General features: G+C 36.8%; 1 long non-coding RNA gene across 1 annotated transcript; it reads left to right on the top strand.

Annotated features, from left to right (window-relative positions):
• Positions 1–7768: 7768 nt before the first annotated feature.
• On the top strand, positions 7769–8766 carry LOC120869129. Its single transcript, XR_005722442.1, has 2 exons — positions 7769–7803; positions 8692–8766. It is a non-coding gene; the product is annotated as an uncharacterized LOC120869129 (long non-coding RNA).
• The last annotated feature ends 18234 nt before the right edge of the window (positions 8767–27000 follow it).

The raw sequence follows: 27000 nt of genomic DNA on the forward strand, positions 1-27000 counted from the left end.
AATACATATGAGTAAAATGACAAAGAATAATTCATAATAGATAAAATCTAATGCTGCCACATACAGGTGTAAAAACCTGATATCAGTCTCTTATTTTAAGAAAAGTCATGACTCTTGACTCCTGCATTTTAGTAAGTTGATGACTGCACAGCAGTTATCATCTGGCCATGAGGCTAATTTAATCCTTTGGATCTGAAAGTCCCCATGGTAGTGCTATTTCAATATTGGCACATTTTAGTTCTCTGTTCATAATTAATCTTATGAAAACCATTTTTACATAATTTAAACCTACTTTTTATGTCTAGTGATTGCATATCTAATTTACTGTGAAAAGAAGAAGCCAATATTGCATCTGCTAAAGTAACTAAAAAGCACAACTGAAAACATCATCCACCAATGATTTTTATCACTTTAGCTTTACTTTGTTAACTTTTGGAACTTTGCAAAATGCAGTTGCTTTTGGCCAGAACTTTGAATTGCAACTTCAATTTGGAAGAGAAATTATGTCTTGGCAAGAAAGAATACTTTATTTTACACACCACAAGTTTCTGGTTGATAGTTATGTAAAGAAAGCAATCTAATAACCACTACTGATAGAAAACATTATACTTTTAAGAAAGCTGATTTTCTTTTTTTTTTTAGCTGAAGCCCAAGGGACAAATATTCAGCAGTGGAAAATATTTTGAACAGCAGTGCAGTTGTAAAATATGTTTGAAGAAGTGCTTACTTCACTATAGTTGTGCTTTCCTATAGATGTAAACCATCCTGCTCCACAGAAAAGTATCTTGAGCAAAAGGATGATTTCTGGTCATGCCAGCATAAGACTCAGTCAGGTTGCTCTGTAAAATTAAGGGCCACTGGCAAAGTCATAGGGACTCAGGTAGGTAACACCAAGCTGTTTTAATAAACTTTTGCACAATACTTTCTATTTTTCAGAGTATTTTTATATCAGCTATTTCATTTGGCTTTCTTAACTATGATATATCATCACACAGTAGAATCAAAATAACATAATTCCCTAAAAAAATCTGTCCTTCCTGAAACACTAAATAATTTAATATATATTAAATTCTGTTAATGAGTATAATTTGTTGGTATTATTATTACCAATCACAACTTTCAGTTCAGTTCAGTTGCTCAGTCGTGTCTGACTTTTTGCAACCCCATGGACTGAAGCACGCCAGGCCTCCCTGTCCATCACCAACTCCTGCAGTTTAGTCAGACTCATGTCCATTGAGTCGGTGATGCCATCCAACCATCTCATCCTCTGTCTTATCACAACTTTAGGGTAAAATAAATATCTATTTACTCCACAGATTTTGAGAAATGCAAAATTATAATTTTTTTCCTCAGAAGAATCAGTAATCACAATGAATTTTTAATTTTTTTTCCTCCCTAGCTATAACACGTCTAGTTCAATTTATCGTCTGTTGGTTTTTGATGTGGCTACTTGATTTTCAGTTCTTACTATCTCTCTTTCAGGACATTTTCCAAAGCATTACTGTGAGTAGATGACATCTCATCAAACAAGAGAACTTTCCTTGGTAAGTGATATTCTGCAATTCCTGCTGGAACACCTCATCAAACTCTCAAAATCTATGTGGACTGTTAATTGCCTTGATATCTAATTCAAAAAAGAAACATTTGATTCCCAGTTACATGTGGGACCTAGAAAAACAAAGCATATGAATTTTTTTGCAAAGCAGAAAAATAGATGCAGATGTAAAGAATGGACATATGGATATGGGGATGAGGGAGAGAGGGGTGGGATGAGTTGGGAGCATGAGATTGACATATATACACTATTAATTATAAAATAGATAACTAATGAGAACCTACTGTATACACAGGGAACTCTACTCAATGCTTGTAGTGATATAAATAGGGAAGGAAATCCAAAGAAAGAGAGGATACAGTTGATTTACTTTGCTGTACAGCAGAACCTAACTCAACATTGTAAAACAACTATATTCCAATAAAAATTAATTTTAAAAAAATAAAAGAAAGAAAGAAACAGGGCTTCTCAGGTGGCCCTAGTATCTCCACCTGTCAATGCAAGAGATATTATTGATGCGGGTTCAATCCCCAGGTATGGAACATCTCCTGGAGAACGGCATGACAATCCATTCCATTATTCTTGACTGGAGAATCCCATTGACAGGGGAGCCTGGTGGGCTACAGTCCATGGAGTTGCATAGAGTCAGACACCACTTAGTGCTTAGCATGCAACACTCCAGTTTTACTACTCATGGTTTCCTCACCCCAAGCAGCAAGTTACTTCAGTTTGAGTGAAAACTTTATTTTCTCATTTTTCTCTTGATCTGAATAATAGTAGTGATTTTAGGATGCTAGGCAATCAACAAGGTATTTATTTTAACCTTTTGCTTCATAAGATATTATATGATATAGGATGTGTGTGTTCAGTCACTGAGTCATGTCCAGCTCTTTGTGGCCCCATGGACTATAGTCTGACAGGCTCCTCTGCGCATGGAATTTTCCAGGCAAGAATACTGGAGTAGGGTGCCATTTCCTACTCCAGGGTATCTTTTATAATGGCAAAAACTAGCAAGAATCTAGATGTCATTCAATGAGTCTACGATTAAGCAAAGTGTAACATAGCTATACTCTGAAATACTGCTCAGCAATTAGAAGAAATTATTCATACATACAACTCGGATGTATCTCCAGAGAATTATGCTGAGTGAAAAGAAATCCAATCCCCAAAGGGGACATTCTGTATGATTCCATGTGTGTAATATTTTTGAAATGACAGTATCACAGAAATAGAAAACAGATTAGTAATTTCTAGGGCTAATGAAGGATAGTGTTTTAGGGAAGTTAACAGGTCTTTATAAGGACATCCAGAGGATTCTAGCAGTTATGGAAACTTTTTTATCTTGTCTGTATCAACATAAACATCCTGGTTGTAATATTATACTACAGTTTTTCAAGATGTTATTATTAGGGGAAATTAATAGCTATTACAAGGCATCTCTGTATTCTTTCCTACAGCTGCATGTGAATCTACAATTATCTTAAAACAAAGCTTAATTAAAAATGAACAACAACCAAAAAAAAAAAAATGGGCAGAAGACCTAAATAGACATTTCTGATAAGAAAGATATACAGATGGCCAAGAAGCAAACTTATCAGAACCACAATAAAAACATTCCATTGATCATAATTTCCAACTATTGCCTAAACTTGAGTTCCTACATCTACCTTAAAAAATTCTGTAATTTTTCTGGACTTCACTTATGAGGAATGGGTTTTATGAAAATTTAAATTTCATGGAGGTGTGAAGTTCCAAATGAACTCAAGTTTGAGATGAGATGTCAGATCTATGTGTCATTTATCTGATTTTTTCAAGGCTAAAATAAAGCTAATAGATCATCTTGATTTCTGCTTTCATGTGAGGGATTTGGTAATGCTACATGCCTTCTTTTCTATTTGAAGTGTTTCTGAGTAAAGTAAAGGCTTCCTTGGTGGCTCAGTTGGTAAAGAATCTGCCTGCAATGCAGGAGACTCGGGTTTGATCCCTGGGTTGGGAAGATCCCCTGAAGAGGAAATGGCAACCCACTCTAGTATTATTGCCTGGAGAATCCCATAGACAGAGGTGCCTGGGGTGGCTAGAGTGCCTGTTATCACATTATAATTATGAGAAAAGTATTTAAATTATTTGCTCTTATCTTCACTTCTGCACTTCAAGTATGAGCATAATGTGCATTTATTAATTCAGATGAACTTGTAAACATATCATCCTTATTGAGCAGATTCATAGCAAAACTTAGAGTAAAATTTCCTAGTTACTTATTAGATTATTTTAAGTATCATTTCAGTCACTCAGTCGTGTCTGACTCTCTGCAACTCCATGAACTGCATCATGCCAGGCCTCTCTGTCCATCAACAACTCCCAGAGTTCACCCCCATGTCCATTGAGTCGGTGATGCCATCCAACCATCTCATCCTCTGGCATCCCCTTCTCCTCCTGCCCCCAATCCCTCCCAGCATCAGGATCTTTTCCAATGAGTCCAACTCTTCACATGAGGTGGCCAAAGGATTGGAGTTTCAGCTTCAACATCAGTCCTTCCAATGAACACTCAGGACTTATCTCCTTTATGATGAACTGGTTGGATCTCCTTGCAATCCAAGGGACTCTCAAGAGTCTTCGGCAACACCACGGTTCAAAAGAATTAAATTTTTGGTGCTCAGCTTTCTTTATAGTCCAACTCTCACATCCATACATGACTACTGGAAAATCCATAGCCTTGACTAGATGGACATTTGTTGACAAAGTAATGTCTTTGCATTTTAATATGCTGTCTAGGTTGGTCATAACTTTCCTTCCTAGGAGTAAGCATCTTTTAATTTCATGGCTGCAATTAACATCTGCAGTGATTTTGGAGTCCCCAAAACTAAAGTCTGCCACAGTTTCCACTGTTTCTTATCTATTATCCATGAAGTGATGTGACTGGAAGCCATGATCTTAGTTTTCTGAATGTTGAGCTTTAAGCCAACTTTGTCACTCTCTACTTTCACTTTCATCAAGAGGCTCTTTAGTTCCTCTTCACTTTCTGCCATAAGGGTGGTGTCATCTGCATATCTGAGGTTATTGATATTTCTCCTGACAATCTTGATTCCAGCTTGTGCTTCTTCCAGTCCAGCATTTCTCATAATGTACTCTGCATATAAGTTAAATAAGCACAGTGACAATATACAGCCTTGACATACTCCTTTTCCTATTTGAAACCAGTCTGTTGTTCCATGTCCAGTTCTAACTGTTGCTTCCTGACCTGCATACAGGTTTCTCAAGAGGCAGGTCAGATGATCTGGTATTCCCATCACTTTCAGAACTTTCCACAGTTTATTGTGATCCAGACAGTCAAAGGCTTTGGCATAGTCAATAAAGCAGAAATAGATGTTTTTCTGGAACTCTCTTGCTTTTTCCATGATCAAGTGAATGTTGGCAATTTGATATCTGGTTCTTCTGCCTTTTCTAAAACCAGCTTGAACATCTGGATATTCACGGTTCACATATTGCTGAAGCCTGGCTTGGAGAATTTTGAGCATTACATTACTAGCGTGTCCATTAAAAAAAAAACCTAAATCTATTCAAATATCAGATATCTCTATTTACCCCCTTAAATACATATATACTAATGTTATGGTTTCAGAGTTATATATTTGCTTTATCTCTTTCGCTAGAACAAAAAACAAAGTCCTTTGATTTATTACAATAATTAGTGACCTCATAAAAGAACATGGTCTATATTTGTAAGCATTTGGATATTATTTTGATTTTACATTTCTCAATAGAAAACAATTTTGCAATATTTTTACATAATTTCACTGCTGCTGCTGCTGCTGCTAAGTCACATCAGTCATGCCCGACTCTGTGTGACCCCATAGACGGCAGCCCACCAGGCTCCCCTGTCCCTGGGATTCTCCAGGCAAGAACACTGGAGTGGGTTGTCATTTCCTTCTCCAATGCATCAAAGTGAAAAGTGAAAGTGAAGTCGCTCAGTCATGTCTGACTCTTCGCAAACCCATGGACTGCAACCTACCAGGCTCCTCCGTCCATGGGATTTTCCAGGCAAGAGTACTGGAGTGGGTTGCCATTTGCCCTCTCCGATAATTTCACTAGAGCATAGCATATAAAGTAAATATATGCATTAATATGTCTCTATAAAAGTTCAAGTTGAGGCATAATTAAAGTTTTAATATCAAAACATTCACAGTAGTTAGAGTTTAAGATTTTAATGTATGTTTTCTAAATTATATTTAATATTCATTAATGTTATAAATAGTAAACATTTTACAAACTATATTAACCAAATTTTATCTTCTAATGTATCTTGTAATTTATTAATTTAGAAAATTATTATAGATCTTTATTTTTCTTTATTATATTCACATGGTAAATTTAAATAATCTTGTCACTATGAAACACTACAGCAGGCTATTCAATTTAACCTGCATATTGAAAAAATTTTAGCCCTAAATGAAAAAATTTACCTACTTAATATAATTAGGCTTATATAGGAAGAAAGTCAGGCCACTTGTAATATTTCTTCTATAGCAAATCTTGAATTATTTGTTTTTAGCTAATGATAAATATCTCAAATAATTTTTTTCATCTGTCATACAAATGGCATTCTTAAAAATGCTAAGGTATCTTTCTCTGGTTTATAATATTTGTTCACAATTTGAACAAGAACTTTAAATTAACCTTGGAATTCAAATATAAGACTATATGATGTTGGTCTCATACTTTTAGAGTGCTGGTTGGCATTTTTAAGTTGTCTGCTTAATGGAAATAATGTACAACTAAATGCTCATTTTTTCCATTAGTTGCTTTTCAGTTCAGTCAGTCAATCATGTCTGACTCTGTGACCCCATGGACTGCAGCACGCCAGGCCTCCCTGTACATCACCAACTCCTGGAGTTTACCAAACTCATGTCCATTGAGTTGGTGATGTCATCCAACCATCTCATCCTCTGTTGTCCCCTTATCCTCCTGCCTTCAACTGTTTAATGGTTTTTTGGCTCCTCTTTTATTCCACTTCCTTCTTTATCTTAATGTTTGCTTTCTGTGTCTGCACTAGAAGGGATCTCTCCATTGATCATTTGGTTAAATTCCAATTATAAAACTTCATATTGATAACACCAATTTCAAGTTCAGTTAGCCAATTTCCTTTTTCAATGGCCAACTCCAATCTGTGATATGTTGTTTATTTAATCTACCTGTCAACATGGAATGCTCAGTGAAAAATCACTGGCCCATATCTACTTCATATACTGTCATATCATGTTCTGAGCCAAATCTGCCTCTGAGTGTTTGAGTGTCTCCTGTGGAGGTACGGGTCAGTAGCTTGCTGTAGGAGCAGGGGCTCTGGGTGAAGCAGTCCTGGATGTGGCATAAGCCCTCTTGGAGGAGGTTGCAGTTAACCCCATCAAAGAGCTGCTGAGCAGATGACCCACAAACTTCAGAACAATTATACCAAATAAATTATCACACTGTTAAGAAAGTCCTAGGACCACAAGAGATTTCCCAACCTGGGGATCTGAAAAAGGGACTGAGAACCCCTAGGGAATCTGAGTTCGAAGGCCAGTGGGATTTGATCAACATTTACAAAGGACTGGGAAACAGGCTCTTGGAGGGCACAAACAAAACCTTGTGTGCATCAGGACCCAGGAGAAAGGAGCAGTGACCCCACAAAAGACTTTCCTGTGAAGGTCCAAGAGTCTCTGGCAGGGGCATCAGTCAGCAGAGGCATGTGTCCACAGTGGCCTGCTACAGGGTCGGTGGCACGGAGTGCAGCAGTGTGCACAGGGTCTTTTAAAGGAGATAACCATTATCTCCATTGCCTCCACCATAGTTTCATCTCAGATCAAACAACAGGGAGGGAACACAGCCCCTCCTGTCAACAGAAAATTGGACTAAAGATTTACTGAGCATGGCACTGTCCATCAGAACAAGACACAGTTTCCCCCACAGACACTCTCTCCAATCAGGAAGCTTGCATAAGCCTCTTATCCTTATCCCTCAGAGGGGAGACAGACAGAAAATCACAGTCACAGAAAACTAAACTGATCACATGAACCACAGCCTTGTCTAACTCAATAAACTATGAGCTATGCTGTGCAGGGCCACCTGAGACAAATGAGTAATGGTGGAGAGTTCTGACAAAACACAGTACACTGGAGAAAGGAATGGCAAACCATTTCAGTATTCTTCCTTAAGAAACTGATAAACAGTATGAAAAGGCAAAAAGAAATGATACTGAAAGATGAATTCCCCAGGTCAGATCAGTTCAGTTCAATCACTCAGTCATGTCTGACTCTTAGCAACCAGATGGACTGCAGCCCGCCAGGTCTCCCTGTCCATCACCAACTCCTTGAGTTTACTCAAACTCATGTCCATTGAATTGGTGATGCCATCTGACCATCTTATCCTCTGTCATCCCTATCTTTACCCGCATTCAATCTTTCCCAGCATCAGGGTCTTTTCAGTAAGTCAGCTCTTCACATCAGGTGGCCAAAGGATTGGAGTTTCAGCTTCAACATCAGTCCTTCCAATGAACACTCAGGACTTATCTCCTTTATGATGAACTGGTTGGATCTCCTTGCAGTCCAAGGGACTCTCAAGAGTCTTCGGCAACACCACAGTTCAAAAGCATCAATTCTTTGGTGCTCAGCTTTCTTTATAGTCCAACTCTCACATCCATACATGACTACTGGAAAATCCATAGCCTTGACTAGATGGACATTTGTTGACAAAGTAATGTCTTTGCATTTTAATATGTTGTCTAGGTTGGTCATAACTTTCCTTCCTAGGAGTAAGCATCTTTTAATTTCATGGCTGCAATTAACATCTGCAGTGATTTTGGAGTCCCCAAAACTAAAGTCTGCCACAGTTTCCACTGTTTCCTATCTATTTTCCATGAAGTGATGGGACCAGATGTCATGACCTTAGTTTTCTGAATGTTGAGTGTTAAGCCAACTTTGTCACTCTCCTCTTTCACTTTCATCAAGATGCTCTTAGGTTCTTCTTCACTTTCTGCCATAAGGGTGATGTCATCTGCAAATCTGAGGTTATTGATATTTCTCCCAGCAATCTTTATTCCAGCTTGTGCTTCATCCAGGCCAGCGTTTCTCATTATGTACTCCAAATGTAAGTTAAAAAAGCAGATCAGGAGGTGCCCAATAAGCTACTGAAGAAGGAGGAGAAATAACACCAGAAAGAATGAAGAGACAGAACCAAAGTGAAAACAATGCACAGTTGTGGATGTGATGGGGGACGGAGATAAAGTCCAATGCAGTGAAGAAAAATATTGCATAGGAACATGGAATGTTAGGTCCAGGAATCAAGGTAAATTGAAACTGGTCAAACAGGAGATAGCAAGAGTGAATACTGACATTGTAGGGATCAGTGAACTAAAGTAGACTGGAATGGGTGCATTTAACTCAGATGACCATTATATCTACTACTGTGGGCAAGAATCCCTTAGAAGAAATGGAGTAGCCATCATAGTTAACCAAAGGGTCCAATATGCTCTACTTGGATGCAATCTCAAAAAACGACAGAATGATCTCTGTTCATTTCCAAGGCAAACCATTCAGTATCACGGTAATCCAAGTCTACACCCCAAGCATTAATGCTGAAAAAGCTGAAGTTGAATGGTTCTATGAAGACCTACAAGACCTTCTAGAACTAACACTCCAAAAAGATGTCATTTTCATTATAAGGGACTGGAATGCAAAAATAGGAAATCAAGAGATACCTCGATGACAGGCAAAACTGGTTTTGGAATACAAAATGAAGCAAGGTAAAGGCTAATAGAGTTTTGCCAAGAGAATGCACTGGTCATAGCAAACATCCTCTTCCAACAACACAAGAGAAGAATCTACACATGGACATCACCAGATGGTTAATAGCAAAATCAGATTGATTATATTCTTTGCAGCCAAAGATGGAGACGATCTATACAGTTAGCAAAAACAAGACTGGGAGCTGACTGTGGCTCAGATCATGAACTCCTTATTGCCAAATTCAGACTTAAGTTGAAGAAAGCAGGGAAAACCACTAGACCATTCAAGTATGACCTAAATCAATGACTATATTTATGACTATACAGTGGAAATGACAAATAGATTCAAGGGGTTAGATCTGATAGACAGAGTGCCTGAAGAACAATGGATGGAGGTTCATGACATTGTGTAGTAGGCAGTAATCAAGACCATCCCTAAGAAAAAGAAACACAAAAGTGCAAAATGCCTGTCTGAGGAGGCCTTACAAATAGCTGAGAAAAGAAGAGAAGTGAAAGGCAAAGGAGAAAAGGAAAAATATATCATTTTAATGTAGAGTTCCAAAGAATACCAAAGAGAGATAAGATAGCCTTCCTCAGGGATCAATGAGAAGAAAAAGAGGAAAACAATAGAATGGGAAAGACTAGAGATCTCTTCAAGAAAATCAGAGCTTGCAAGGGAACATTTCAGGCAAAGATGTGCACAATAAAGGACAGAAGTGCTATAGACCTAAGAGAAGCAGAAGATATTAAGAAGAGGTGGCAAGAATACACAGAACTGTACAAAAAATATCTTCATGACCCAGATAATCAGGATGCTGTGATCACTCACCTAGAGCCAGACATCCTGGAATGTGAAGTTAAGTGGGCCTCAGAAAGCATCACTATGAACAAAGCTAGTAGAGGTGATAGAATTCCAGTTGAGCTATTTCAAATCCTAAAAGTGATGCAGTGAAAGAGCTGCACTCAATATGCTAGCAAATCTGGAAAACTCAGCAGTGGACACAGGACAGGAAAAGTTCAGTTTTCATTCCAATCCCAAAGAAAGGTAATGCCAAAGAATGTTCAGTTGTGGATGAGGCACAATCTGAAATCAAGATTGCTGGGAAAATATCAATAACCTCAGATATGCAGATGACATCACCCTTATGGCAGAAAGCGAAGAAGAACTGAAGAACCTCTGGATGAAAGTGAAAGAGGAGAGGCAAAAAGTAGGCTTGAAACTCAACATTCAGAAATCTAAGATCATGGCATCTGTTCCCATCACTTCATGGTAAATAAATGGGGAAACAGTGGCTGACTTTATTTTTCTGGGCTCCAAAATCACTGCAGATGTTGACCTCAGCCATGAAATTAAAATACGCTTACTGCTTGGAAGGAAAGTTATAACCAACCTAGACAGCATATTAAGCAGAGACATTACTTTGTCAACAAAAGTCCATCTAGTCAAGGCTATGGTTTTTCCAGTGGTCATGTATGGATGTCAGAGTTGGATTGTGAAGAAAGCTGAGTGCGGACAAACTGATGCTTTTGAACTGTGGTGTTGGAAAAGACTCTTGAGAGTCCCTTGGATTGCAAGGTGATCCAACTGGTCCATCCTAGTGAAGATCTGTGTTGAATATTCTTTGGAAGGACTGATGCTGAAGCTGAAACTCCAATACTTTTCCACCTGATGCAAATAACTGACTCCTTGGAAAAGACCCTGATGATGGGAAAGATTGAAGGCAGGAGGAGAAAGAGATGACAGAAGATCTGATGGTTGGGTGGCATCACCCACCTGATGGACATTAGTTTGAGCAAGCTTCAGGATTTGATGATGGACAGGGAAGCCTGGTGTGCCTCAGTTCATGAGATCACAAAGAGTCGGATATGACTGAGTGACTGAACTGGACAGAATATCATATTCTGATTGGCTGGCTTTAAAATGGCAGCATATTGTGTTCTTCTTCATTTTTGGGGTGTATATTATAAACTTTTTGTACAGTTCTTTCTTGGTCATTCAGTGGCTTGTGTCCACTAAAATATTTTAATTGGTTAATTTTGAAAATCTTACTGTCACTTTACTTTGGGTGCTTTGTAACAATTGGATCCTGGTGCTCATTCCATTTTTTAACCATGAGTTTGATCTTTTTTGAAAGCATTATTGTCTCTTTTTGCTTCTTAGTTGTGAAAAAAAAAAAATTAGAACATTTGGCATGAATTCACTGGGGGCCAGAATCAATTAGTCCTAGTTAACGAACTCTGTTGGAGGATATGTGTAATTTACATGGTATTGAATTAAAATGTACTTTAAATTTCTACTTTCCAGTGTCTCATTATTATACAATCAACATCTCTGTAGCTTTTAACTAATAGGGTTTACTTGACATATAAGTCATATAAAATATGCCACATTCCACTTTTAAGTATTCTACCCTAGTTCCTAATGGCATCAAAATGCCTTCAAAAATTTTTAGTACCTATCATGTTGAGTTACTTTGATTTAATTACTTAAATTAAAAAAAGAAAGACTATAAAGTAAATTCTAATTTACAACAAATTAAACCATGTGGATGCAAGAAAGAATGTAAGAAGTGCTGATATATTGCAAAGGACCTTATTTTTTGTCTTTTAAGGTACATAATGAAACTGTGCATTACTTATGTCTTTATATCATACACAGTAATATTTTTATTTTAATCACAGTAGTTTATGACACAATGTATGTATGAAAATTAGCCTTTTTCTAGGCATAGAACCTTACTTTTTCCCAGCAATGCTTTTAATTTATTAAATTCATACCATGAGTTGTATCTAGACTATTAGTTTTTTTTTACAAAAAGTCTTTGTAAAACTCATATTTTTTTCCTAAAAAAACTCAAGTAAATCAATTTTTGCTCAATTTCTGAATGTTTAGCATTTCCCCATCTCTTTTGAGCTGATGAATGGCCTTCTTTAATTGGTGACAAGTTGAACTGTTGCAATGAAACTGAGATTTATTTAGTTTCTGCTTCTGGTAGTAATATGTAATTGTTCCTAATTATGTGACTAAAGTTTTTGCTTTCATCTTATTCAATTATTTTTCTATAATAAATATTTTTTCAAAGAATAGAAACAAATTCCTTTTTTGCTGTATTTTTTCAATTCATAAGGTAATCTGTAACTGTAAATTAAATCAATAGTTTTCCAGTCTCTTCAAAATTAAAGAAAAATATTAGATATTTTCACAAACATTTAATTTAGGCCATAAATAATAATTAAAAACTATTTTCATTTAAAAGATAACCATAAGTATAAATGAACATGTGTATATCCACAAAACTATCCACATAGGTTTGAGTATTCTATGGAGATATATATATATTTATATTTCTGATTATCTTTTAAGTGAAAAGAATTTCTTGATTTTATATATATATGCACATATATATATATATACATATATGTAATTTTCAAAAATGGGCCCATGATTACCAAATATTTACAGTTTACTTTGCAGCATGAACTGCTATACACATTTTATTATCCATTTCATTTAATATGAAGAGTCACATTGTCTAATAATTTCAGAAATTTTTTTTAATTTATTTTTTATTTTACTTTACAATTCTGTATTGGTTTTGCCATACATTGACATGAATCCACCACGGGTGTACATGCGTTCCCAAACATGAACCCCCCTCCCACCCTCCTCCCCACAACATCTCTCTGGGTCATCCCCGCGTACCAGCCCCAAGTGTGCCATATCCTGCATCGGACATAGACTGGCAATTCGATTCTTACATGATATTATACATGTTTCAATGCCATTCTCCCAAATCATCTCACCCTCTCCATCTCCCTCTGAGTCCAAAAGTCCGCTATACACATCTGTGTCTTTTTTGCTGTCCTGCATACAGGGTCATCATTGCCATCTTTCTAAATTCCATATATATGTGTTAGTATACTGTATTGGTGTTTTTCTTTCTGGCTTACTTCACTCTGTATAATCGGCTCCAGTTTCATCCATCTCATCAGAACTGATTCATATGTATTCTTTTTAACAGCTGAGTAATAGTCCATTGTGTATATGTACCACTGCTTTCTTATCCATTCATCTGTTGATGGACATCTAGGTTGTTTCCATGTCCTGGCTATTATAAACAGTGCTGCGATGAACATTGGGGTACATGTGTCTCTTTCAATTCTGGTTTCCTCAGTGTGTATGCCCAGCAGTGGGATTGCTGGGTCATAAGGCAGTTCTATTTGCAATTTTTTAAGGAATCTCCACACTGTTCTCCATAGTGGCTGTACTAGTTTGCATTCCCACCAACAGTGTAGGAGTGTTCCCTTCTCTCCACACCCTCTCCAGCGTTTATTGCTTGCAGATTTTTGGATCGCAGACATTCTGACTGGTGTGAAGTGGTACCTCATTGTGGTTTTGATTTGCATTTCTCTGATAATGAGTGATGTTGAGCATCTTTTCATGTGTTTGTTAGCCATCCGTATGTCTTCTTTGGAGAAATGTCTATTTAGTTCTTTGGCCCATTTTTTGATTGGGTCGTTAATTTTTCTGGAATTGAGCTGCAGGAGTTGCTTGTATATTTTTGAGATTAGTTGTTTGTCAGTTGCTTCATTTGCTATTATTTTCTCCCATTCGGAAGGCTGTCTTTTCATTTTGCTTATATTTTCCTTGTTTCACTACTCTACTTGTCTGATGTTAAAAATTATTTTATTATATTTGAGACTTTTTGTTAATTTAACCTATCATCTTTATGATGTGAAATGTGTGTAAAAATGGGATAAAATAAACAATTTTAATGATCCTTTTGTATTTGGTTAAATTAGCTCTTAAGTATTTGAAAGGCATTATTAATATAGCAATATTTCACAGGATAGTTCATATCTACATATTTACCTATTAGAATGTTTATAAGAATGAAAATTTAATTGGACAGACTACTCAAAACAAATATTTCAATTCAGCCCACCTCATAAAAGGCAAAAGCCCAAGTTTAAGTATATCAAATGATTAAGCAATTTATCAAATATCATAACTACTGTAACATTCATGTCATTGCATTACATGTTACTCTACTAAATATTGTTAGCCTTCAGACAATTTTAAATGAGTATCTTATTTTTTCCTTTATTCTGAAAATACTGCTTGAAAGGACATGTTAAATACAGATATACTGAAAACTATATTTTATGGCTAATTGAAAATATGCTTGCAAGTAAATAATTAAAAATTTTGATAACCAGTTTGAAGGGAAAGACCAGGATGGTATAATAAACAAAGGTATTTGCATAAATACTCAGTCCACTCATAAGTATTAAGACAGAGCTTCTAAAATATCTCAAGCCCTATGTGTTGGTGACCTTTTTCAGTGGATGTCTAGGTGAATTTCTGATGTAATACTAATCTTTGTCTATCAGTGTTAGCAGATCAGTCATCCCTGACTCCTTGTGACCCCATAGACCATAGCCCATCAGGCTCCTCTTTCCATGGAATTCTCCAGGCAAGAATACTGGAGTGGGTTGCCATGCCCTTCTCCAGGGGATCTTCCCAGCCCAGGGATAGAAGTTTGGTCTCCTGCACTGCATGTCGATTCTTGGCTGCCAAGTCTTAAAAAATAGAGACCACTGGGGTCTGTTTCCATAGTCCCAGTGGAAGTGATGATTGGAGTGTTGACGTTGAGAGAATTAAAAAGCATTGCAAAGACCAATACAATGTCAAAGTCAGAAGAAAACTAGTGTGTCACATTTAAGTCAGTAGAGCAGAACTGAGCATCTGGATATCAGCAGCAGTTTAGTACATTACTTTGCTGAGTCTGCCACCATAGAAAGATACCACAGACGTGATGGCTTAAACAACAAAATTTTTTACACAGTTCTTGAAGCTGGAAGTCTATGATCAAGGTTGACAGGTTTAATTCCTCCTGAGACATCTCTCCTTTGCTTGCACATGGTCACTTCTCAAATATACTCACATAGCCTTTTTTCCATATATATGTCCTAGTCTCTCTTCCTCTTCTTATAAAAACAACAGTCATATTGGATTAGTGTTCCATCTTTATGACTTCATCTAACCTAATTTTATCCTTCAAAGCTCTATTTCTAAATGCAGTCCCATTGAGGGTTGGGATTTGAACATATGAATTCAGAAAGGACACCATTCAACTTATAATAGTAATGTAAGAATCAGTACAAAACAATGCCAGCAGGTGACACACTCTTAGCTATCATTCATCAGTTATAGTCTCAGTAGATTCTTGACATAGTCTGAAACTAAGATGCACATTAGTTATAAACAGCAATGATGGAGACAAAGGAATCTATGTGGCCAATGAAAAGCCATGAAGTGAGAATGGGCTAGAACTCATATTGTCTATTAGATTTTCAGTCTTAAAATCTCTGCATTAATACCAAACAAAATGAGTAGAATCTGAAATTACAAACATAATACCATTTATATTACTACCTACCCAAAATGAAATAATTAGGCATAAATCTAACAAAATATGTAAAGGTCTATAGAAGGAAAACTACAAAACTCTGATAAATGAAATCAAGGAAGAACTAAATAAAGGGCAAACTAGCCCAAGTTCATGTATAAGAAGACTCAATACATCATACCTTGGAAATATTGTGGGTTCAGTTCTAGAGCGCTGCAATAGAATGAATATCACAGTAGAGCAAATCACATGTTATTTGGATTCCCAGTGCATATTAAAGTTAGATTTATATAATAGTCTACTAAGTATATAATAGCATCATGTCTAAAAAAAGTGCACATACCTTAATTAAAATAAGCTTTGTTGTTAAAAATTGTTAACCGTCATCTAAGCATTTGGTGAGTCACAGTAGTAACATCAAAGACCACTGATCACTGTAACTAATATATTAATAATAAAAAGTTTGAAATACTGTAAGAGTTACCAAAATGTCACACAGAGACACAAAGTGAGCAAATGCTGCTAGGAAAATAGTTCTGACAGACTTGCTCAATGCAGAGTTACCATAAGCTTTTAATTTGTAAAAAACAGTACCTGCAAAAAACAGAAACCAAAGTGCAATAAAATGAGCTATGCTAGTATTGTCAAGATGTTAGTTCTTCCCAACTTGATCTATGGATCACAATGCAGTCCAATCAAAATTACAGAAGGTTATTTTGTGGATATCAACAAAATGATTCTAAAGATTAGATAGAGAGGCAAAAGACCTGGAATAGTCAACACAATGTTGAAAGCGAAGAACAAAGTTAGAGGACTTAATTTTCTCAGCTTAAAGCTTAACTATTAACTTGCAAATATCAGAATGGTGTACTATTGGAAAATTAATAGACAAATAGATCAATGGGACAGAATAAAGAGGCCAGAAATAGACTTGTATCAGTTCAGTTCAGTTCAGTCGCTCAGTCATGTCCAATTCTTTGCGACTCTAAGAATCGCAGCACGCCAGGCCTCCCTGTCCATCACCAACTCCCGGAGTTCACTCAAACTCATGTCCATCAACTCAGTGATGCCATCCAGCCATCTCATCCTCTGTCATCCCCTTCTCCTCCTGCCCCCAATCCCTCCCAGCATCAGAGTCTTTTCCAATGAGTCAACTCTTTGCATGAGGTGGCCAAAGGACTGGAGTTTCAGCTTTAGCATCATTCCTTCCAAAGAACACCCAGACTTGTATAAACATAGTTAATTGATCTTTGACAAAGGAAGAAAGGCAATACAAAGGAGCCAACATTGTGTCTCGAACAGATGGTGCTATACATTCACATGCAAAAAAATCAGTCAATCAATCTTGACAGAGGACTTACCCTCTTCACAAAAATTAACTCAATATGTATCGTAGATCTAAAAGGGAAATTCAAAACTATAAATCTGCTAGAAGATAACATGAAAGAAAATCCAAATGGCCTAGGGTATGCCAATGCTTTTTTGATATGCTACTAAAGGCACTATTGATGAAAAAAATGAAAAGCTGAAATTTAATAAAAATTTTCTCTGTAAAAGACAATGTTAAAACAAGAAAATGAGTCACAGATTGGGAAAAACATTTGCAAAAGATACATCTGATAAAGGATTGCTGTCCTATATATTAAAAAATCTAAAACTTAACAATAAGAAAACAACTCAATTATGAAATGAGCCAAAAAGTTTAATGAATACTTTACCAAAGAAGATAAACATATGTCAAGTAAAGGTGTAAAAAATGCTCCACATTCTATATCATCATAAAAATACAAATTAAAACAAAATATTACTTATACATCTATTGGTGATTTAGTTTCTGAGTCATGTCCAACTCTTGCGACCTCATGGACTGTAGCTCACCATGAGATTTCCTGGCAAGAATATAGGTCTGGATTGCCATTTCCTTCTCCATGGGATCTTCCTTGCCTAGCCATTGAACCTATATTGCAGGTGGATTATTTACCACTAAGCCATAAGGGAAGTCCCTCACCTGTTACAGAGCAGCCAAAATCCAGAACATTTGACACCACCAAATGCTGGACAGAACAAGGAGCATTATGAACTCTTATTCATTGCTGGTGGAAATGCAAAACGGTATAGTCACTCTGGACGACAGCTTGCTAGTTTCTTATAAAACCAAACATATTTTTTACCAGATGATCCTGTAATTGTGCTCCTTGGTATTTAACCAAACGAGCTGAAAATTTAAGTCCACACAAAAATCTGCACGTGGTTGTTGTAAGTTTTATTCATAATTGCCACAACTTGTAAGAAACCAAGATATTCTTTAGTAGGTGAGTGGGTAAATCAACAGAGGTACATCTAAACAATGAATATTATATGGCACTAAAAGAAATGAATTATCAAGAAATGAAAAGACAAGGGGGAAACTTAAATGCACATTACTGAGTTAAAGTAATAGTAATAATAATAATAATAATAAGTACCTTTGGTACTTTTCTCAACTGGCAATAATGGTGAAAAGATATATTCTCTTATCTTGGGTGCCTCCAGTAAGGTTAAAGGTAAGGTGAAGTTGCTCAGTCATGTCCAACTCTTTGCGACCCCATGGACTGTAACCTACTAGGCTTCTCCATCCATGGGATTCTCCAGGCAATACTGGAGTGGAGTGCCTCCAGTAGTTCTTTTTAATGAACCAATTGCCTTTATCAATATGGTAATCTAATTGAGATAACACTTGGAGAAAACTGCCAAACAAAAGGATGACCATATCTATGAAGAGTTAACAAACAAACAAAAAAAAGTGTTAAAATATCTTTGTTTTTGTTTGACATATAAACTCAGTCTCAAGATATCTTTTAAGTATTTCAAAATCAAATCAACAGCCATGAGAACATACTTTTCAAAACTTAATTTTTTGATTTGTAAGCATGCAGATCTATTTCACTTAGCTTAAATTCATCTATCAGATTATTTTAAAAGCAAATAATTCAAATACATGTTTATTGGAAAGGAAGCATGTGGATGGGAAAGATTTTGACTGTGTTTTCTTAAGATACTCTAAACTTCCAGTTTAGCATCAAAACGAGCATTTATAATTATTCTTAAATAAATGACTCAGGTTAGAATAGAAAATACTAAAACATGGTATTCATATGACTTGTTCACTTATTCAGAAATAAAAGTGATAGTTGTTCAGTCACGTCTGAATCTCTGTGACCCATGGACTATAGCTCACTAGGGTCCTGAACATGGGATTCTTCAGGCAAGAATACTGGGGTAGATTGCCATGACCTTCTCCAGGGGGATCTTTGTGACCCAGTGATCAAACCTGGGTATCCTGCATTGCAGACAGATTCTTTACCATCTGGGCTACCAGGAAAGCCTCATTCAGAAATGTGCACCAAGCAATATTGTAACCTAATCAGGTAGGGTAAGTGCAGTACTTACCCTAAGCAAGGCCCCACAATATGTATATAACTCATGAGGGAGATGTCCTCCTTTTGGAGTCACTAAATGGAAATAATAATTGCTTCAGAATTTCTATTCAACATGAAACAGAAGCAGTCACCACTTATCACATCTGTCCATGCTAAAACCGAATATAATTGAGTGAAAAGGACCCCAGTATCTGTGTGTGGGTATATTATTATAGTGGCCCATATGTTGGCTAAGAACACTTGTGTTCAGATTCAACTCCATGGTCAGAGGAATCACCTTCAACAAAAACAACTTCAAAAACATTTTCTATATTTCAAAACTGTTAGGGTCTCATTTGTTTTTCTTGTTCATAAGTGTGTCTTAATGAGTGTTGCTTATAAAAAGGGAGAAAAAGCATTTGTGAGGAAGAGGTCTTATGAAGGAATACAAGCTATTTTTTGTAGTTTATGAAATATATGAGGCTCTATGTGAAAAAAAGGAAGAAAAACAACAACAACAATAAAAATAACTCCAGAGCTCTACACCAAATAAAATATAAATGCAAATGTTATACAGTCCCAGATATCATTTCCCCACCATTCTTTTTTTTCTTTCTTTTTAGGACACCTAGACTGGTTTCAAATAGGAAAAGAAGTACGTCAAGGCTGTATATTGTCACCCTGCTTATTTAACTTATGTACAGAGTACATCATGAGAAATGCTGGGCTGGAAGAAGCACAAGCTGAAATCAAGATTGTCAGGAGAAATACCAATAACCTCAGATATGCAGATGACACCACCCTTATGGCAGAAAGTGAAGAGGAACTAAAAAGCCTCTTGATGAAAGTGAAAGTGGAGAGTGAAAAAGTTGGCTTAAAGCTCAACATTCAGAAAACGAAGATCATGGCATCTGGTCCCAACACTTCATGGAAAATAGATGGGCAAACATTGGAAACAGTGTCAGACTTTATTTTTGGAGGACTCCAAAATCACTGCAGATGGTGATTGCAGCCATGAAATTAAAAGACTTACTTACTCCTTGGATAGCTCCTCTAGGCCCTCCTGTGCCCGCGCAGCCACCACTGCTCGGGTTCCTCCTCCCGGCCACTGGCCCTGGCCTTGGCTCAGGGTGGCCCCTCAGGGTCACCGCCCCTGGCCTCAGGCTCGAGGTGGCTTCTCCTGGCTGCCCCTGATCTCGGACGCGGGGTGTCTTCTCACGGCCGCCACTGGCCTCGGACGCGGGGTAGCTCCTCCAGGCCGCCGCCCTGACCTCGGACTCAGGGTGTCTCCTCTCGGCCGCCGCTCCTGCAAGAGATGGAGAAGCTCTATACAGTCAACAAAAACAAGACCGGGAGCTGACTGTGGCTCATATCATGAACTCCTTATTGCCAAATTCAGACTTAAATTGGAGAAAGTAGGGAAAACTGCTAGACCATTCAGGTATGACCTCAATCAAATCCCTCATGATTATACAATGGAAGTGAGAAATAGATTTAAGGGTCTAGATCTGATAGATAGAGTGCCTGATGAACTATGGAATGAGGTTTGTGACATTGTACAGGAGACAGGGATCAAGACCATCCCAATGGAAAAGAAATGCAAAAAAGCAAAATGGCTGTCTGAGGAGGCCTTACAAATAGCTGTGAAAAGAAGGGAGGCAAAAAGCAAAGGAGAAAAGGAAAGATATAGGCACCTGAATGCAGACAGAGTTCCAAAGAATAGCAAGAAGAGATAAGAAAGCCTTCTTCAGCGATCAATGCAAAGATATAGAGGAAAACAACAGAATGGGAAAGACTAGAGATCTCTTCAAGAAAATTAGAGATACCAAGGGAACATTTCATGCAAAGATGGGCCCAATAAAGGACAGAAATGGTCTGCACCTAACAGAAGCAGAAGATATTAAGAAGAGGTGGCAAGATACATGGAAGAACTGTACAAAAAAGATCTTCACGACCTAGATAATCATGATGATGTGATCACTCACTAATCTAGAGCCAGACATCTTGGAATGTGAAGTCAAGAGGGCCTTAGAAAGCATCACTATGAACAAAGCTAGTGGAGATGATGGAATTCCAGTGAAACTATTTCAAATCCTGAAAGATGATGCTATGAAAGTGCTGCACTCAATATGCCAGCAAGTTTGGAAAACTCAGCAGTGGCCACAGGACTGGAAAAGTTCCGTTTTCATTCCAGTTCCAAAGAAAGGCAATGTCAAAGAATGCTCAAACTACGGCACAATTGCACTTATCTCACATGCTAGTAAAGTAATGCTCAAAATTCTCCAAGCCAGACTTCAGCAATACATGAACCGTGAAATCCCTGATGTTCAAGCTGGTTTTAGAAAAGGCAGAAGAACCAGAGATCAAATTGCCAACATTCGCTGGATCATGGAAAAAGCAAGAGAATTTCAGAAAAACATCTATTTCTTCTTTATTGACTATGCCAAAGCCTTTGACTGTGTGGATCACAATAAACTGTGGAAAAGTCTGAAAGAGATGGGAATACCAGACCACCTAACCTGCCTCTTGAGAAATCTGTATGCAGGTCAGGAAGCAACAGTTAGAACTGGACATGGAACAACACTGGTTCCAAATAGGAAAAGGAGTACATCAAGGCTGTATATTGTCACCCTGCTTATTTAACTTATATGCAGTGTACATCATAAGAAACGCTTTACTGGAAGAAACACAAGCTGGAATCAAGATTTCCAGGAGAAATATCAATAACCTCAAATATTCAGATGACACCATCCTTATGGCAGAAAGTGAAGAGGAACTAAAAATCCTCTTGATGAAAGTGAAAGAGGAGAGTGAAAAAGTTGGCTTAAAGCTCAACATTCAGAAAACGAAGATCATGGCATCTGGTCCCATCACTTCATCGGAAATAGATGGGGAAACAGTAGAAACAGGTCAGACTTTATTTTTTTTGGCTCCAAAATCACTGCAGATGGTGATTGCAGCCATGAAATTAAAAGATGCTTACTCCTTGGAAGAAAAGTTATGACCAACCTAGATAGCATATTCAAAAGCAGAGACATTACTTTGCCAACTAAGGTCCGTCTAGTCAAGGCTATGGTTTTTCCTGTGGTCATGTATGGATGTGAGAGTTGGACTGTGAAGAAGGCTGAGCGCCGAAGAATTGATGCGTTTGAACTGTGGTGTTGGAGAAGATTCTTGAGAGTCCCTTGGACTGCAAGGAGATCCAACCAGTTCATTCTAAAGGAGATCAGTCCTGGTTGTCCTTTGGTAGGAATGATGCTAAAGCTGAAACTCCAATACTTTGGCCACCTCATGTGAAGAGTTGACTCATTGGAAAAGACTCTGATGCTGGGAGGGATTGGGGGCAGGAAGAGAAGGGCACGACAGAGGATGAAATGGCTGGATGGCATCACTGAGTCGATGGACATGAATTTGAGTGAATTCCGGAAGTTGGTGATGGACAGTGAGTCCTGGAGTGCTGCAATTCATGGGGTCGCAAAGAGTCAGACACGACTGAGTGACTGAACTGAACTGAGATGTATTTATTTATGTTTTAACTTTTTATTTTATGTTGTAGTATAACCAATTAACTATGTTGTAATAGTTTTGGGTGGACAGGAAATAGACTTTGTTATTTACATTGGTATTTATCTGTATCAACATCATTATTACAGGGAAAAAAAGCGTCTCTCCTGAGAGAAAGGAAATACTTGGTGTCTCAGCACTGCAAAAGTTGGCTTTGCCCACTTGCGGAATTTTAAATAGCTGGTCCCTTAGGCAAGCCATAGCTCTAAAGTGCATGTTTACAAATGTTTGTGGAATCACATCATAGTAACAGGAGAGTTAAAGTTGTAAACTTTCAAGTTACATACATTATCATCTGAATTGGGGAAATAAAGTACGGCAAGCTTGAAGCAAGCAAAGTAATAATCATATACACGGAATTTTAAAAATGTAACAATGCAAGCATACTGTTAATGGATTGGAAAAGCTATTTACAAAAATGATAATAATACCTTCAAATTAGCATCAGCAGTGTTTTTTGATGTTAGTTTATATGCTAGATATAAAAGCCCTAAGTACCATGGGACCTGCCAAGAATTTCAAAATAAATAAGGAGAAATTATAGAGTGATATAAATGTTATACAGAGAAATAATTTATAAAGAAGGTTAAAGGAGGTTATTAAAATCACATGAAGTAATAATTAAGCACATCCTCAAATAATCAATGGCAATGAACTGAAATATACCTGTTTTGCATTTTGAAAACTGAATGAACATTTTTTTTTCTTTTAAACTGAACTGACTTCCTCAGTTGTTCAAAATGGGAAGGCAATACAATGATAGAATGAGCCACGCTAATGAGTTCCTTCCAGGCAATGACTCCATCTTATTTGCTTTCATTTCTCTAGAACCAAAGGGTCGATGGCCTGACATAAAAGATAATAAGTAAATGTTTAGATAGTGAAATTGAACTGAGTCCTAATGAACACAATCATCGTAGTCAGACAGTTTTAGTTCAATTCATAGAGACATCATTTACATGCAGAATTGTCTTGGAAAATGTTATTTAATCTATCTGACTTTTTTCTCTTTAAAATAAGAATATCTGCCCCCATTTTGTCAGATCATTGTAAAGATTAAATGAGGTTATATAAATATTGAAAAAATGTGGCACACAGGGACATGTGGTCAGTACTCAGTGACAGTTGCTGTCAGTAATCCCGTCTGATTTTTAGGATATCCCTCTCTCCCAGGACTGTTCTCTAAGTTTCAGCTAAGTGCCCATCCACCCCAGGAAGCATATCTTCCCTATCCTTAGCCTGGACTGCATCTATTCTCCAGTCACCTTCAGTGCATTTATTTGCTTTCATTAATTCTTCTCATTGCATAATCTGTGATATCTAAAAATGATTTGCTTTTTCATTAAGTATGCTCCAGTATTTGACTTAAGAATAAAACATATGTCATATGTCTTCATATCTCCAATGACTGATAGTGAAGTTGCTCAGTCGTGTCCGACTCTTTGCAACCCCATGGACAATAGCCTACCAGGCTCTGCCGTCCATGGGATTTTCCAGGCAAGAATATTGGAGCAGGCTGCCATTTCCAGTTCTATTAGTGAAAGTGAAAGTCACTCAGTTGCGTCTGACTATTTGCAACCCCATGGATTTTACAGTCCCTGGAATTCACCAGGCCTGAATACTAGAGTGGGTAGACCTTCCCTGCTTCAGGAGTAGGTACAACCATTCGATTCATTTATTAAGACACAGGAAATAGTCTATCCTTATATTTCGCTGTTAATTTTTATGGATAAATCTTTGAGAGAAAATTTGATTTGAGATCATTGTGCTACAACATTTTTACAAGAAAATAAAACGTTATGATACAAAGTACTGTTGTCAATGCACTCTGAACATGGTGTCCAGGGTATCTTCTTAGCAAGTCACAAGAAGTGCATGCTCAGTTGTGTCTGACTTTTTGTGACCCCAAGGACTATAGGCCACTCATCAGGCTCCTCTGTGCATGGGATTTCCTAGGCAAGAATACTGGAGTGGGTACTATTTCCTATCCCAGGGGAGCTTCCTGACCCAGGGAATGAACCCAAGTCTCTTGTACCTCTTGCACTGGCAGGCAGATTCTTTACCAACTGTGCTACCTGGGAAGCAAGTCCTAAGAGAACTAGGAAAAAGCCAGAGAAGCACTGCTATAATAACCGTCTCAACATAGAAGTCTTTGGTTGACTCTATACATGAAATTTTCACTGTGTTTACTTAGAGTTAGGTGAATACAGTGCCTATTAACTATGAGACCCAGAAAAAGAAAAGATCAATTCATTTCCTGAATATGTGAGAGTTTAATCAGGGTATCACATAGGATAAACATATGTTGGTGCCTCTTTACAGATGAAAGAAAATAAATTTTAACTTACTTTGTGAATTATAAGCTTCAAAAAGCATGTGAAACTCCTTGGGAAAAAATGAACTCAAGAAAGAATTGGAAAAGTCATGAGTAGTAGAACCACAATAGAAACTTATAAAATATGTATATTCTTCACCTTTGGAATTTTCATCTTGGAAGGTCATTTCTATGCTATTCTCTAAAATGTTTAAGAGTTACTTTTAGAGCAGTTTAGATCAGTATTATACAATATGGCATAACTTATATACTTACTATGAAGAAATTGGGCTTGGTATTTACTCTGTTTTGGTATTTTAGAGGAAGGAGAATCACATGAAATAAGCCTCTGAAATACATTTAGTAGATTTTAGAAATTCTCATATGGCTGGATTTCCCTAAATGCAGAACCTTAGGACAAAATAAAATAAAGGAAGAAAGGGAGGGAGGAAGGAAGGGAGATAGGGAGGAAGGAAGGAGAGAAAGGAGGAAGGAAGGAAGGAAGGAAGGAAGGAGGCTTGGACACTGTTAGTAAGTTTATATAGATGAACTGAGAAGAGACATAGTGTCAGAATTCTAAGATCTCTAAGGTTGACTTCAGGGTGATTTCAAGCCAATTTGGTAGACAAAATTCCAAAGGAATTATACTTCAAATTTGAGATACAGAGAGTGCGGTCATTGAAGGAAGTATTCCAACAGCCTGAAGGACTTCAGCTCTGTTTTTATACCTACTTAACATAATCTCCTGTTATACACACTACACTGCAAGAGCTTTGTAAAAGCACATTTGTCAAATTGTTACAACCTAATGATCACACAAATATTGAGTACTTATTAAAGATTCATTTATTTACTGATAATTTCAAGAGAACGACAAGAGAAGTTCCAAAAATATTTCTGAAACACATGTAGTTAACTAGAAAAAGTAACAAGATATGATTACTAAAATGTGCACAAGCTGCTTAATGACCTGAAGGCTAATTGGAATATTGAGTTCATCTTCTCTATGGGAAACAAAACAAAATCATACCTTACACTTTCCGGCAAAGGTAACATATCCAAGATTGTGAAACAGCACAATCCCAAACAACTGTGAAGTTATTCTAACAAAGTTAAATTCCATAAGAGAGACAGATGGCTGTGACAGAGGCTTATTAGGACATGATATTAAAAAGCCTCACAATCATCATTTGTTCATTTCCAAGTATTAGATAATTTTTGTGCACATCAGTTAAAGAAGATGAAATAGCTTAAGGCATAGTTCTAAATTATTAATTAAATTCAAGGATGAGGAAGAAAAATGCATGGATTGAAAAGAAAAATTATTCCAAAGATTTGGAAGAACATAAAATCTCATATTGACACTGTTTAGTGGAAATACAAAGATCGGTGGGAAAAAATGATAACACACCAAAAAATCACTTTACTTCAAGCTCTATGACAGCTGTGAAGTCATTTCTAACCTTGGAGAATCTATTTTCAGGTAGCATGAAGAAGATAGTAGTTTCTTACTGAAGAATCACAGAGATTCTCAGATGCTCAGATAATAGCACTACAGTTATAAACATCACTTTTATAATGCATTAGAATACCAAAATAATTGTATGACTCACTTTATTACAGTTGTTGAAGCCAAACTTGCAATATAGGATGTATGCCTATATTGGGGAAATACTGGTATTTTTAAATTATTTTACTACATTTTATTTTATTTTATTTATTTTTTTTATTTTACTACATTTTAAAATGAGAAGGTTACTTAGTTTACTCTCTGGTCTTTGAATCTGGAGATCATTAATTATAAGTAAAAAACTATTCTCTTTAAAAAATACAATTAAAAAAATAAAAACAATATATCTTACTGAAGATTGAGATCCATTTTTGTAATGGATAAGATATTTTCATTTGACCTTGTCCAGAATAAACAAAACATGCAGTATTTGAAACTTCTCCTAAATAGTAGAATTATACCAAGGACATTTTTTTTTTTTCTTTTTGGT

The sequence above is a fragment of the Oryx dammah genome, unplaced genomic scaffold, assembly GCF_014754425.2.
Source record: "Oryx dammah isolate SB20612 unplaced genomic scaffold, SCBI_Odam_1.1 HiC_scaffold_2, whole genome shotgun sequence".
Taxonomy (NCBI): Eukaryota; Metazoa; Chordata; class Mammalia; order Artiodactyla; family Bovidae; genus Oryx; species Oryx dammah.